We start from the raw sequence: 15,060 nt of genomic DNA, 5'->3' as shown, positions 1-15,060 counted from the left end.
TACAAAGTGTCTTGCCACAGAACTGGAGAAAGGGGCTGTGAAATCTTGGTGCTCTAGGTACCGTACGTTTTGCTATCACCATCTGCCATGTTGGGAGGTTGTTTCCCCCTCAGACTGATTGGCTTGACGAACCATGTTTTGCTGATATTTGTAAGTGGGGAAGAAAAGCCCAGGGAGTACCGTAAAGTTTATTTTATTTTGTTTTTCACAAGTTTCTCGATAGGCATTCAGAACAGTGTCTTAGTTGTGATCCAGCACCTGTAGGCCAACTCCTGGCAGAAAGTAACACAAATAAAGAATAATTTCTACAGGGGGAATGGTAGGAAATTTCCTGAAACTATGTGGAAGGAGGGTACTTCTCAAAGCAAAGGCTTCTTAAGGCAAATAAATAACAAGACAGCTATCGTGTGGCCGGCTGAAGATTTGCAGCAGGCCAATGCAGTCAACAGACAGGTTGAGGTCTGTTAGGTAAAGGGTGCTCAGAGCGCATCCCCAGGGGGCGTTTGCAAAGTGGTCCCTTAGCAGGACAGAAATTCTAAAGCAGCTGTGTCTTACCTTCCTCTTGGGAGGAGATGGAGGAAGATCAAAAAGTTTTAAGAATTTGCTGCTTGCCAAAAAGCAACGAAACTAAAGCGCTTTCAAGAGGACAGACCAAAATTTCAAGATTCAGTTGGAGCTCAGGGAATAGTTTCAAGAAATAGAAAGCAAGAGGGGAAGGCAGACTTGTTCATTCATGTCAGCTGGCAACAGACAGTCTGATAATAGAAAGCAAATCACATAATCAGATGGAATCTTAATTATGAGTCAAATGCTCAGTTCTAAAAAAACCACACCTGCCACAAATCTGTGTTTTTCTGAGCTGCAGCAGAACTATCTGTCCTGGACTAAGACAACTGACTCTTAAAATTGTATCATTTCTACCAATGGAAAAACAACCTAGCTGCTGTGATCGGTGCCTTCACGGTGTCATTTGCTTTGTCAAGTGAAATTAAAGGGAGGTGGTGCCAAGGTTGCTCAAATGCTGTCCAGTGTTGCCTGGGCTTGAACAACTCCCTCTCCCTTCAGTTATAAAAGCTTTATGAAATGGCTTAACATAGCTTACAGTACAGTAATTCAACATGGTTCAACGTGTTCACCCAGCCAAGATGGCAGTACTGCCTCCAAGGCGATAACGGGGACGATTTCAGGGAGCTTTGCTTGGGGTTCTGCTCCGGTTCTGCTTCGCTTGAAATGTTTTGTTTCCAGTGTTGTTCCTGGAAATGCTGCAAGGACATGTGTATACAGCATTTCTCCCTTCCTTGGGCCGTGGCCTTGATGGCGGTAATCCTAACTGAGGTACTCTGGCATTTATTTTTTCAGTCAGCCTGATGTTATCAAGTGGCACTGAGGGTGCAGGACTGTGTCTGCCTCATTATTGTAGTTTTGACTCAACCTGTGGAAACCAAGGGTTATCTCTCAAAGAGCAAATTACTACGGGATGGAAAGGGAACAAAAGACTTAACTGGGAAGCTGATAAGTCTCCCAAGTGTTTCTCAGTTACAATTTATGAGGGTGCCTTCAGTCCCTGTCTAATTCTATTTACCCGCCGACCAGGCGGCTCTGTCATTTGTCAGGGAGAGCTGCTGTTCTCACAGTCTGCACCTTGTTAAATCTTCCTTTGCAAGAATGAAGAGTCCTTGAGCCTCAGATGTTTCCTCCTCTTTATGTGGGCATGTTGAAATGGTGACCAAATAAATTTCCACGCATTCTCCTCTAAGACAACCCCTGTGAGGTTTTGGGTTTTTTTTCCCGCTCAGATCTCTTACTGGGAAAAAAGATTCCTCCCCACCCCCCCACCCCAAGTTGTCTTGCGGGGTTTCTTTGTGTCATTCCTGGTTACGTATCATTGTTGAACATATGCTTGAATCTTGCTGGGACAATGAACAAAACTATGGATATGGATAAATGCAAATTTGCACGTGAAGCTCATTTTACTATTTGGTCTAATGGTAGGGCAGATAAAACAGGTTTTATTTGTATAAAATGCTTTCCGTTCCTTGATGGTTTTTTTTCAAAAGCTTTTTTTCCTTTTCTCTGCTGTTCAATTCCCTTTCTGAAAATGGCTCTACAGAGAATTGAAGCAGAGGCTGGGTTTACACGTACGTGTACATGTGCATCAAGTGGAACTCTTCACTGTTCCCAGAAAGCACAAGTAATTCATGCTCCTAGGTCAACTCAGGTAAAAGAGAGACAGTTAAGTCTGCTCTAGCTGAAATTAACAGTATCGTCTTCAGTTCAAGCATAAAAGATCTAAGCTAAGACAGCACAAATCATCTTAACTGTGGAGCACCACTGATGGAACGGAAGGGTCCGTTGGTGCACCTCCTTGGGGAACAAGTTAGACTGCTACTCTTCCTGGCTTGAATTGATCCCGGTGGTAGGACACATTAAAATGATTCGTGTATCTTCTCCCAATTCTTCCCTTTCCCCTCCTTCATGCTTTATAATCTGACTCTTCTGCTTCTTCTTGGGAACTTGGAGGTTGCTGTTCATGATTTATTTCCCCGGGGCAGGGGGTAAGTCTAATTTGACAGGACTCCTTTGGTGGTTGTTAAAAACCAGACTGTATGTTCAATTGCATCTACCAGCGAGACAATGGCTAAATAGAGTTTGAAAGCAGGGGTATTTAAATGCCTAGGGAAATTTAGCACGTCTGCCATCGGCCCATGTAAACTGACCGATGATTCCTGAACAAAATTACGAGTTTTCATTTTTGAGTGTACACAGAGGAGGAAATATAGCCAAGCATCTAAGTATATAGGTCATTAGAGAGTTTCAGAACAGCCATTTCAGCTCCTCTGCGTACTTAGACAGCCCATTAAAGCATTCCCTTTGTTTCCTCAACAGCAAAATGAGTGAGAAGAACAAGCCTCATTTGCCAGTACTTGTCCCTTGAAATGAAAAGCAGATCGATTAAGATGATGCATGTAGGCACAATTCCCCAGTTATCAGAACAAGAAGACTTTTGAGACTGCTACCTGTGGTTCATAAAGGTCCTGTTATGGAGATTCCCGCAGCCATAAATCCTGAAAGAAAGGCGCTCCTGAGACAAACAAGTGTATCTGGGAAATGAGCATGGGTAGGGACACACTGTGTAGCCCTGAGAAATGCAAACCCTTTTGTTTGCTCCTCTTTGTTTTTAGTTTTGTGATCTCAATTCACTAGCAAGGTTGCAAATGGGGAATGTGGGACCTGCTAATGCTGCATGACCCCGATGCCTGGACCTTGCTGAGAAGGCTCCTTCTGTAGGCCTGATTCTCTGCATGCAAGCTCCTTTACTCGTGTGGGTAACTAGATTTGACTCCAAAAGACAGCCCGTGGGAATGAAGCTGGCTTCTGTTAGCCCAGATTTAGCAGAGTCTGCCACTTTGGTAGGAATGCTCAAACTGAAGCGGTGCACCTGGAATCACAGAATAAGTCAGGCGGGTGGGAAGGGGCCTCAGGAGGTCTCTAGTCCAACCTCCTGCTCAACACAGCATCAGCCGTGATACGAGACCAGGTTGCTCAGGGCTTTGTCCAGTTGAGTCCTGAAAAATTCCAAGGATGGAGAGTGCACAGCTTCTCTGGGGCAGATGCACAGTAACTTCAAGTTAGAGTCTGGTTAGTTACTTAAAAGGTCTGACCAGCTGAACTGGTTAGTCTCCCATCTAACCATGGTGGAATGTGAATGCTGATTCATGAACGATGGACTATGAAAATTGCCTTTGTCAGACTGAGATTTCAGACTGATTTCAAGGTCAGAGTAGTCAGCATCTTTTTAAGACTCTGCATTTAACTGCTTGCAACTGAATGCTTAACAGACGCCAATCCAGCTTTGCCTGTAACGTGACTTATGTCAAATAGCATCCTTGGAACTAGTACTAAAAAATAACTCGTACTAGCGGTTTTGCTTTCAAAGGTTCAATGACAGGTCAGGTTACGCGTGCCTAGCAAATTTTGACGTTTTACTTAGATAAAGTGCCAGTTGTTTAAGGAGGGAGCACAGGCTTTTCCTCCTGTCTAGAGCTCTTCATTGGACCTGGGTAAATGGAAAGCTGGCCATGCCTGTCATTGTAGCCTTCAGAGAGTGGGAAGGCGTGCTTTACACTCGTTCTACGTATCTGTGTGCAAGTCAGAGCATGCAGCTGTGAAGAGAACCGTTCCACCCATGTTAGGAACAGTTCAGAAGTCTCTGTGCTGTGACATGGTGAAAGAAAGTGCCTGCGGGTTGGAATAGCCCCCAGAGTAGCTCTAGTCCAGAGATGAGACCTTGTCTCCCTTGCTGACCTCCCATAACGCTCAAGTGCTGCAGTGCGTCTCACAGTTTTGCTCGCTCTAAGCTTTTCATGAACTGCTTTTTCCTTGCACCGTGTTTCATCTTGCCCTCTGAATTCAATTCTACGTTTAAGTACTCAAGAAAACTCACAGAAATCTATACATCATTATTATGGGCAGACAAACTGTCATTTGAGCATCTACCCTTCCCTCCCCTATTATCTCCTTTCTAGGGAAAGAAATGTCTTCCACTCTTGTCCCTACAGTCCTGTCAGTTTGATGTTCTATCTTTCACCTTTCTAGAAGGCTATTTCGTTACAGGTTCTCAAAATGCTGAAAATATCTGGAGAGGAACTGGGGACTGTCGTTGTCCTTGGAGCACATTATGACTTGACATGTTCATATCTCTGAGGCAATGGGACGGGATGCAGGAAGATTCTATAAAACAAAACACAGCATCGACACATGCAAGTGGTGTTCACGCACTAAGCTATATGACTTTGGATAGTCTTGTCCATTTATAAGAATTCAAAGATTAAAAACAGCATGGAAGGAAAAGTTGTAGGTGAATGTTCCAAATTAACGGCATTTGAGCTGAACAGGAAAAGTACGGTTTTGCTTATGAGAGATGAATAAATTCATTGTAATGTATTCACACTGTGCATGTGGGTTGTTTTCCGTCAATTCCACTGTTTTTCCTGCGTCGGAACATCAAACAAAATTAAGTAAGGCAAATAGTTCTGCCCACAGCAGGGAGGAGAAAGTGTGTTCATCACTGAGACGATGAGATCCTCTGCATGCTGAATGCCTTCATCTGGACTCAATGTTCTACACAGTCAGTGACAGGCTGTGAAAGGACAGCACACTTAGATAGACTGAGAGTTGTCTTCTGTTTGCTCCCACATCAGCACACAAAATTGGACACCAGTGGGACAGATACCCAATGGAGAAGCAATTCAGTGGAAGATGTCTGACAACTCAACCTTCTTGTACAAATTCATTTGCGTATACCACCAACAGATATTTATTTTTACTTCCTTGACCAGCGACACAAACATTTAACAAAAAAGGTTTTTCTTTCCACTAAATTCTGCACATATCCTTTTACCTTCAGATTCCTGACAAATACCTGTTTCACCACTATAAGCAATAACCCACACGCACAGAAATTAATCGTAGATTGCAGCCGCTTCCCTCCAGGCCCTGTGTAAGAGACTGAAGTGTTAAGAACAATTGTCTCAAAGCTTGCTTGTGTGTTTATCTGATAAGACCGGACAGTAGACCACTCTTTTGTCTGACAAGACCCGAGGGCAGACCACTCTTTGGCTTATCAGGTAGCACCGTCTTGCAAGGAAGCCTGTGCAAACTTGCTGAAGCAGCAGGCCATTCTTTGGCTTATCGGGCACCACCAAGAATAGGACACCAACTGGTATCTGGTCAGGCCGCTTGCCCCACCAGTGGATGTGCATGTGTTGGGTACGTGATGTTGCCCTGGGTAACCAAACGGAAACGAGAGGGCAAACTCCCTCTCCAACACCAGATAAAAGACGGCACATCGAAACCTGAGTGTGGCCATCCACCACCAAAAAACTGAAGACAGGACCAACGGGACGCCGCTGGATCCATGGTGGTGACTATCCTTTGCTTCTCTCTCTCTGGATGCTTGCTTAATTTCCTCCTAATATTTCCTGCCTTTCCTATCGCTTTACTCTTTTATATTTACCCAATAAAACGTCTGATTGGCGGCATATGACCTCGTTTGTGTCTTAATTTCGCCCTTGGGATCATTACAAACCTTCCCCGAGCCTGACAATCAGACCGGGACTTAACACCCTGACACATCCATTTAACCACCATGTACAAGTGGCACTTCCTACCACTCACAGACTACAGCTGAGTATCTCTTAGCTGGGCTGACTATTCTCTCTGTTTCTGCAGCACATTTTACTTTAAAACCCCTCTTAGACTTTATTGATGCTGTCATGACGGGGTACGCTGCTCCAGATTTTTTTCCAAGTACCTTTGGCTGCGTTAAGATGGAATATTTAGTCTTGTGGAGGCCTGCTCATGGAGACCTGCTGTCGAGTTGTCTTCTGGAGGGATAAGCATGTCCAGCCAGAGCAGTTTCTTACCTCTGCTGATCTCTGTCTGGAACCTCTGACTGAGATGAAGTTTGTTGATGAGATTTCTGTAGAAAGGAAGAAAATACCCTGATTTCTGCTCGACCACCTATGCTAGCTCTATGTTTAAATAAAACTGGTAAGGGTTAACACACGCAACCAACATGTCTTTGATTATTTGTCCATTTTAAATGAACCTTGAAAAACACCTTGAACATCTGGTTTTATTTGGAAAGGAAGGTGATTTTTATGCCAGAAGGGGACACTGATGTTGGAGGGACTTTCCACGTAACTATCGCTCCTGGGTAAATGCTCAGAAAAAGGCGATTGTTTATTTAGAAAAGGCTAGTAAGTGTAGCACGTTCCTATACTCTGGAAGCCTGAAGAAGTCCTGCATGAAAAGGTAAAGTTCCACACACAAAATCCGTGTGACTTACCTTAATTCGGTGTAGCCAGACTCAAGTAACTTATTTCTAATTCAGGTTGATCACACACCTTCTAATGTGCATGACATCTAGTGTGTGGGGAGAAGGTGGGGTCAGAAAAATGATGAAGGACTTGGTGGTGGAGTGTTTGGTTGTCTTTGGTTTCGTTCTTCCTTGCAATGATGATGATTGGCAGGGGCGTGGAAGAGTTAGGCAAACCCCAAACCGTTGTATGTAAAACTGCAAATTTCAAATTTTAGCTGCAAATTGCACTAATAAGATAAATTCATGTAATGTCTTCTGATGGACTAGAAATATGAAATTTCAGTTATTCATTTTTTAAATGTTTCACTGTTTGAAGGAGGAAAATTGGAAGATTCTAGAGGAGAGGGAAAACACAATTTTAACAGTTAAATAAAGGCTCTACTCGGCCTCATTCAGGATACTGCATTTCAAACAAATGAAGAGTAAGAGTTTGGAAATGGTCTTGTGGTGATTCCCGTCATTTGGTAGTAGAATTTGGAAATATGTGAGCACTGTCTCACACGGGAATGAAATAGAATTCTTCTCTAATAAAAAAATAAGGAGATAATACCTCTCTTGGGAGGCTACCAGCACTTTTAGCTGATGGGAGGCAACAATTCTGCTGTGCAGTTGTTGACCACTGTTCACTGTTTCTTTAGGGAATTAATCATTCGAGGGTTTTCCCCGTATGAGTATTTCTATCCTTCTAAGACGTGATTACAGAATTAGGATGACAAGAGAAACAGTCATTTCCCTTGGCTTTAGATTTAGATTCTGTCTGGAATTTTCTGTTGGTTGCTTTTATCCTTTGATCATAGAATTAAGGATGGAAAAGGCATCTGAGAAGTTGTTTAATTCCTTCTTGAAAGCATCAGAGCTGTACCAGATATACATTCCTAATATCCATCCTGTGCAACTTTCAGTCAGGCAGGGAAGCAGTAGTTCCTTGGTCATTGCTAAGCTTTGTTTTCAGTCTTTAGCATAGGTTGTGGTTTTTTTCTGCTCTATAAATCATTAAAATTAATAACAGAGGAAACTAAACTGTTAAAGATAATATTTTTTGACATTGCTCTTTTAAAAAACTGTTAAATGTTTTTAAAAAATGGGATTATCTGGACAAGTTGTTTAAATTTGGGGTTCTTTTTCCTTACATTCATTGATATTGTTATTTTAGCTGTAAGGTCCAATAATAATAATAATGTGAAACAGGCAAACTTTTTCATTAGAGGCAAAATATTTTATTAAACCACTTGATATATTAGGGGAAGCAAAACAAAATCAAGCAGTTAAGCTTTAAGGTTTGGTCCTCGTATGAGGTCTAACAACTTGCTGAAAAATTCAGATTAAATACATAACTGTTATATTTTGGTTTGGGTTGAGTTTTGTTGTTGTTGTTGTTGTTTGACTTCTCCCAAATTACTTTCCATTGAGTTGAATCAATACAACCGTATTGAGAACAACCTAATGACCAAGCTCCTACAGTATCCAGAAACAACATCACCATTCTGAGACATAAAGAGGTAAATACATCTAAGCGTTTAATGAATGTCCTGCCCCAGTCGCTGAAGGTTAATCTTTCCAAGTGGAGAGGCTTTCTGGACATATCAATCCCTGAGCTGTTGAGGCTCAGAGCCACTTTCCCAGAAGGATGCTCAGAACAGAGCCTAGGACTGAAAGGCTAAATGCAGTTAATAGGTTTCATATCATTTACAAGGAAAAAAAAAAAGGGCGTTAAGCAATTATTGCATAAAGATTACCGCACTTTGGTAGGGATTTTAAGGTTCAAAGCATTGAGTAGTCACTGCTTGGGACTGGCCTACCTGTCTGGTTGATAGGTCAGAAAATATCTTCTTCAGGAGGCCATTCTGAAGCAGTAAATGGCCGTGTTAAGTCCAAAGGGCCATGCAGAAAATCCTGGCTCTGCCCATAGTTGGGCTACAAATCCTCGTGATGGTTTTTCCTCTGTTCCTTAAGGATTCAGCCATGCCCATCTGGTTTCAGAACCCGTCCTCATTCTCGGTGTCTCAGCTTCTTCTGACACAGTCAACTCACCTCTGAAAGCACAGCATAGGAGTTGGAACCACCAGCACCCCTTGAGTTGTTAAAGCTCTGTTTACAGCTAAAGGAAATTAGGGGTATTTATACAGGCGCTTTGATTCTGCATGCTCTTAGAACAAAGTTCTCGTGCCTCAGCTTCTCTAGTAAATGTGGAAATCTCTCACCCTGAAATGTATCTTTACCTAAAGCTTCAGTAAGTGCGAGCCCTGAGGCAAAATGCATTTGGTTAACATACAGTCCCATTCTTTTTCTGAATACAAGTCACATTTGCTCAATGTCTAGACTCGTACAGCTGATACCCGACTTACTTGATGAACAGTACTCTGCACAAAATGAATTGCCCATGTGAAATGAAACACATGCTTTCTTTACACATGTGCACCATTATTTCAGAACACTCTGTGTTTCCTCAGAAAAAAAGATTTTTTTTTTTTTTGTTTTTTTTCAACTCATCCCTTACCATAGAAATGTTATCAGGAATGGTTTGCCTTGCTAACGCACCTTTAGTCTGAGAATTAAGGGAGAAACATGGTGTGTGGTATACTCCTTTGGTTGCGGAAAAGGCAAGTGTTCATTTCCAGCATCAGTGCCAATATTCTGCTCTTTCCAATAACAAACTAAAGGCACAAGTTTAAGACCCAAAAGGCTAGCTCACTCTAGCAAGATGCCATACACCACAGTAACAACCACTTGTACCTTTATTCCCAGAGCTATCACAACCAATCCTGTATTTTCTCTTTTGCCGCTGGTATTTTGTTGTTAAATCCAGAGCAGAATAGTTATCGGCAGCTTTGAAGAGCAAATGGGCAAGTCCACTGTGCTGTCTCCGAAGTGCAAACTACAGCCAACATACCTGTTTGGTTCAATTATTATTTTAACACCTGGTGGTGCTGGTGGGGTATGCACAGATAATTCAGATATTTGAGTCAATTGAGTTCTGTGATTCATGGGGGTTATCTACGCCATCTTGCCAAAACGGGGCAAAGTGGACAACCAAATACTCTGAACAGGTTTCATAGGAATTACAGGCCTGGGGGAGCGAGCAAGGAAATATCGCCAGGGAATGCTTTGTTAACGGCGACTTTGTCTTCTGGAGTATGCAGATAAAGCTTCTGAGTTTGCAGCCTAAAATGGTGCAGTGCCCTAATTATCTTGAGCAGAAAGCAGAAAAAGGGCAGCGTAGCGCAATGAAGAAATGAATGGGGAACAGTTTCTCCACACAGACAGAGTTGCTGTTCTCTTCCCTGTAGCTCTTTACGGTTCAAAACCAAACAGCTGATATGAGGAACTGGTCAGGGGGAGGGAACAACCTCTCCTATGTGGAATTTCTTATGACTCCTCCATCCCTTAAAAAATTGGATGCATAACGTTTTGAATGCCCTTGATGGTAAGATTAGCCAAGATAACTGTCTGCATTGATTCTTTCTATTCTCAGGGGACAAGAAAACCACAGTATGGTCTTATTCATCCAATCCCTTTAATATTCCTTGGAGTAGTACATTCAGGAATGCACACAGTGGGTATTTAAATGCAATGGCTGCTAGAACCCAGTTATTAAAAGAAATCTGTCTCTCAGAAGCGGCGCTCTCCCACATGCCAGATCTGGAGCACTTGTCTTTTGAATTCAGCCTTCAAAATCTTTGAATTCCTGAGGGAACAGAACCAGCACTCACCTTTTCTCAGAAAGCAAAAGAGGAGGTGACCTGGAATTCTTGGAATCACAAACTCATCGAGCCCTTCAGAGCTGAGGATTTTAATGAAGCTGGAAACAAATGGGCACTTCTCTCAGTCGCACTTTGCAACAGGCCCGAGAGCTTGGACGAGTCATCAAGTGCTCTCTGTTTTTCACACTTGCTTTGTACACATCCAAGGCTGGGCAATGACTGCACTCCCATTGCCTCATCTCCGAGATTACTGGTAGGTAAATGTAAGGCTTCAGTCTCAAGAGTTGTTAGGCAGAATGAATGCAAGTGAAACTAGAGCTACACGTCAACAATGAATTGGTTGTGTAAAAGGACATAACCTACCACGTTTCTTCATACTGGAAGCATGTTTCTTCCTCCTCACTCTACTCTGATGAGCGGTATCTGGAACAAAAATGTCTGTTGCGGTTAAGGACAGAGCACGTGCTTTCCCTTCCCAGACCAGGCCTTTAATACCTCTGCTCCTGGGTATCTGTGTGCAAAGACACAGATGCCATTTAAAATCCCCAAATTATTCTGAAAGAAAATTGCTGCCCTTTGATTCATTCAATGTTTAAGTAATTTTTAAGTGAGGTTTTGTAACATGCAGCCAGAGCCCAAGGACTTTGGATCCATCGTCAGGCTTCTGAAAACCTTAATTCTTCTTCATTCTGTGTTTTTGCCTCCTGTTTCTTCCTGAGCTGAAAAATGGCACATGAGAAAAGAGAAAGAGAGGGGCTACATGCAATAGTTACCATTTTAGAGGAATGCAACGGTAGTACATTGTGTTTAAAACCATCAGTAGGGATAGGTTTTGATTTGTTTTGAATGAGTGACAATATTCACAAAATTCTTCTCTCTATAACTAGAGGTGTGGGGGCTTTTAATTTAAAATTGCTCTTCACCTCTGTCTTAAATACTCTTCCTGTGTGTGGCAGGTCAGAAAGGCAGTATATGCTAAAGTACGCCGTGGCATTTCTAGACCTAAACTCTGCCAGGAGGTTATTTTTTCATCGTTAGTAGAAGTGTTATCCATTTCTTCTTTTAGAGTCAGATTACACCATGTGCTGCACACAGGAAGGAAAAGAAATACATCCAGAATGGGGAAGACAGATGAGATTTCACTTAATGGGGTTTGCAGGAGATAATTCTGAAAGCTGACTAAGGTGCTGATTTGGTTAGAACCTACTAAAGTCTAATCAGTGACGCTACTAAATCCTGTCATTCTGAATAAATATTTGTGGTGACTTATTTCTGTCAAGGAGCAGGACTAGACCTGCCACACTAAATACAACTCTGTGTTAGACTAACCAAAATAAAACGATTATATAAGTCTGAATTTCACAGAACAAGTGATGATTTCACTTGACATGGGTCATTAAAAACACCTGGAAGGCCTTATAAAGATCTAGCATTTAAATCTTATCTTTGACTTCCTAGATGAAGCCTTTCCTCAGCCTTGGAGTGCTAGCAATTTCAACCTACACTGGCTTTTTGATTTATAAACTTTCATCAGTTTCTTTGTCTCTTTGATGTGTTGTACCTGTACACACTTTTCTACAAAAGCTACCCAAGCACATTTTGTATATTATTCATTTTTGCTACATGAGGGAGAAATTAAAAGTCTTGTCAACTCTTCATAAAATAGGCTGTCTTTTTTTTAAGTAGGTGTACGGGCTACTCATGTCTTTTGCTAACTACTCAGTGTATTGTCTTTTATAACAGCCATTCAGTCTACCTTGTTGTGATGAGCATTTTGAGTAAAATATTCTTCTACGGTTACTCCAGCTCCAGGTGATCTGCATTTAATAAAAACAGAAGAAACAAAGTCCTTTTGTTAGTCGTCTTGGTGTGCCCACCTTCCTCCCCCCCCACCCCCCCCCAAAGTAATCCCAAATAACACAGAATTATCTCTGCATTTCCCTAGGAACACACTGAGCTTTCAAAGGAGTAAAGTATTAGCGGTTGTCTTAATTACAATGATCATTTGTATCCGATGCTGACAACTTAGCCCTGAAGTTTCTAGTAGTAATACTGTAAAATACAATATTGATACATAACACCCGTTCAATAGACACAGAGCAACCTCTCATGAGGGATCTCACTGACCTATTATTAACAGCAGGACAAAGGCCTTTGCACATTTCAGTGGTCTTCAGACCAGGATATGCCCTATTGAGATAGGTAGGTGATGATGGTCTGCTTGCACAGGCATGGTTCCCAGTCTGAGCACGAGAAAGGTTTCCATGACTTTCCAGCTCTAATCTCCATGTAAGCTGTTCTCGTCCTCTTCACTCCATCGTCTTGTCTGTGTTCAGGAAATAAACGCATATCCAAAATATACAGATGATGAGAAGACTGAAAATGTTCATTCCATTACTACCAAATTAAAGAGTCTCTGTATCTGATTTGAAATGTGGTCTATTGATGGCCAATAGACTTTTTGATGGGCCACACTTTTTTTTTTTTCTTTTTTCTGAAAAACTGCTTAGGCTTGTCTAATGCAAACCAGAACTCTGATTCTATTGTACTAGGCTGAAGGTTTAACGAAATCCTGTGGGGCTAGCAACACACACAAATTTAGAAACAGAGCATCCATAGTACTTTTCTAGGTAGGTCTGGAAGGCAAGGACCCACAGTTTGCCTTTCAGGAGGGAGTTCAGGACTGCAAGTGGAAGTTACCTTTTTCTTGCTGAGAGTCAGGTCCTTAACACCCAAAGGACAGACGTTTGATGTGACTTCTGCTTGGTGGCATCAGTGGATGTTACACTTCAAACACAGACTTGGTCCTCCTTCATGAAACCTGTCATAAGGTAACAGAAACAGCAAAGAGCAACGGTTTGCTTCTCTGCGGTTCATACCGACCCTCATAGGCCGATTCACCTTAAGCACCAAGAAAGCAGCTTATCTTTGGAAACACGACAGAGAAAAAGGATGTAGGTTATGTTTTTACATAATCAATTAGAATAACAGAACTAGAGATAAGGTGTCACAGTACCCCTTTGATGCTTTTATATTGGCAGCTCTGCCCTGAGAGAGCATGGGGGAGGGGAATTTAATAACAGAAGGGAGAAGCGTGAGCCATCGCTAGTCATTTCTGCGCGATGTTGGCTCCTGACCAGCACCTACAGACTGTCACGTAAATCGTATGGACGGCGGCTTCCAGATCCCGATCAGCTGCTTTACATGGTCAGTTACGGCAGCCAACTCTGTTTTATATGCCTTCGGTGACACTTGACAATTAGACAAAAACAGATGCCAGGCACTTGATTGCAACAAGGATGTAGAGAGATACAAATCTAATGATGCCATGTTCAAAAATGATGAAACAGACTCTGTTGTATTCGTTACATAGGGTGAACTATGGAATTCTAACGCACTTTGAGCGGCAAAATGGTGAACGACTGTGTAACGGTACTTTGTAGATACAAAGAGACCTTAAGCACAGGTGCCTGCTCTTTTGGCTTCATTTTCTGTTCTCCCTTGTCTCTTCTTTTAGCAAACTGGTAGATCTGTGTAAGAAAATAAACAGGATAAGAGGAACCTTTTGTTGCTCTAAGGTTAAGCAGGCTTTGGACTGATAAGAGCATTTTAAAGAAGGGAAAGTTTTGTGACCATTTTCAAATTGAAAAAAATCAAATTCTTATAAGGGCTTGGGAGGGGAATATCTCTGGCTCCAAGTGTGGCTAAAAATTCACACTTTCTACCTTGCTCTTTTTCTTCCTCTTTGATTTCACACAATTTTCAGGGAATTATCTTGGAGCTAGTGATTTCTGTGTCAGCCTTTTTAATGCAACTTCAACACCTGAAAACTGCCCTTCAGATAAAATGCTTGTTTAGGAAGTGCGGTTCAAAGCTAATGCATGGGAAAAAGTAGAGGCTTCTATATAACTGTAAGAAGAGTAACCTCATGTACTGGTGCAGTAACGATTTCAATTACAGTGAACTATCTTCAGATCAGTCAAAGGCTGGCCTTCTGGTTTCGTGTGGCAGTGTGTTGAGCCAAAGCCTCAGGGAGCTCTTTCGGACTCCCTCCTGTTACTCACTGCGCAGCCTTCTTGTCTTCCCAGGGCTTCCTCTGAAGTTACGCTTCCCCCTCGCTCAACTGTGGGAGACATATCTTGAGACGTATCTGTACCCATATAGTACTCCCTTCAGAGAGATCCTTGGAGCTGGCACCCTGTATATCTGTATACCTTTTCTGCCTATATACCATGGTTCTGATGATATTTTCTACGCACTGGCAGAGCTCAAACCATGGTACTTGTGGGTTGGTCCACAAAGATGATCAGCTACTCTCGCTTTTCCTGCCATCTGATCCATTGACCTTCTGGGGACCCAAAGTATGAGTTTGCAGATCTTGTGTGGGTCCTCGCACATGAGGAAACCCCAAGCTTTGTTTGCCCTCTTGCACAGGCTATGCAAAGAATATGCAAGACAGCTCACAATCTCATAGTC

Source organism: Platalea leucorodia (genome assembly GCF_965183815.1).
Source record: "Platalea leucorodia genome assembly, chromosome: Z".
Lineage (NCBI taxonomy): Eukaryota > Metazoa > Chordata > Aves > Pelecaniformes > Threskiornithidae > Platalea > Platalea leucorodia.
The sequence above is the reverse complement of the archived record's forward strand: the minus strand, read 5'-3'. Positions refer to the sequence as shown.